The sequence below is a fragment of the Athene cunicularia genome, assembly GCF_003259725.1.
Source record: "Athene cunicularia isolate RWA chromosome 2 unlocalized genomic scaffold, athCun1 chr2_part1, whole genome shotgun sequence".
Taxonomy (NCBI): Eukaryota; Metazoa; Chordata; class Aves; order Strigiformes; family Strigidae; genus Athene; species Athene cunicularia.
In genome coordinates this window covers 130,982,938-130,984,106 of record NW_020799095.1, presented here as the reverse complement: position 1 = coordinate 130,984,106, position 1,169 = coordinate 130,982,938, and positions in this window count along the sequence as shown.

Genomic DNA, 1,169 nt, shown 5'->3' with positions numbered 1-1,169 from the left:
GGCGGGGGAGGCAGCGCGGCAGCGGTTGGTAAGGGCGGGTAGTTTAAATCCAAGCGAGGGAAAGCAGCGGCAGCCGCACGCGAGGAGCCGGTGTGGGTGGAGAGAAGCGAAGAGGCTCCTCACTAAGGGCAACGGGCCCCAGAGCCAGGCGGCGAGCTGCTGAGGGGACAGGATTCCCGTTCTCTCCAGCCAGTCGGGGAGAGAGGTTCCTCGCCTTCACCCCTTCTCAGGGAGCCCTGCCGACCGCCTCAGCTGCCCTCCGTGGTAGGGACCGCCAGGCTCTCATTCCTGTGCCCAGCTGTTTGCCAGATAAGGGGGTGAAGCTGTTGCTTTGCTCGCGTCCGGCATCCCAGGTGACCGAGAGACCCTCAGGTGGGGGTCCCTAGGCAGCCGCCAACTATCATCCTCGCTGTTTAATTAGACTTTGCAGAGAACGCATATATAGGCGAACTGAAAACTGTCTCAGCTGGGTAATGTTTCTCTTACACCTCTCTTCTCTCCACATCCTTTCTCACTTCAGGTTATCAGTAGGGGTAAGCTATACTTTGAATACAGCACCTCTGCTTTGGACGATCCTGAGTTGCTTCACAAATTAGGGTAAGTGACCTACACTTTACAGATAGGATTTAGCTATGCCACCTTCAATATGAATACCTTTGAAGGTATTAGTGACTTCTCTGTTTTTAGATCCAGGGTGTTCAAAGAGCAGTCTTCACATGTATCTGCTCAAATAACAGAGAAAATTTGTTTGTATCACCAAACTTTGCCTTTATCTGTTTTGTTAACAATGGTGAATGGTGACAAACAAGGAGAGAAAACATTGTTTGAAGGATAAATGTTCAGTGTGTGTTACTGGGAATGTAAATTAGTATCAGGAAGAGGCGTGACTCCATCCTAGAACTCATGTCTGAGTTACAGGCATCAGTTACCAACACTTATACTTCTTTAGGACACTTTGTAAGACTACACTTGTCAGAAATTATTCCTTGTATAAATACCTGAATCTGGTTCTTTATGTAGTCTGGGTCTCTGAATATGAAAGATTTTGTCTGTAAACCCACAAAGTTTGCAGTTGACTTGTAGATCAATTTGAGAACTATAAAATTAATAACAGATATGAGAAAAGTATAGAGTACAGGAATCTACACTCAGTAGATACGTTTTTTATT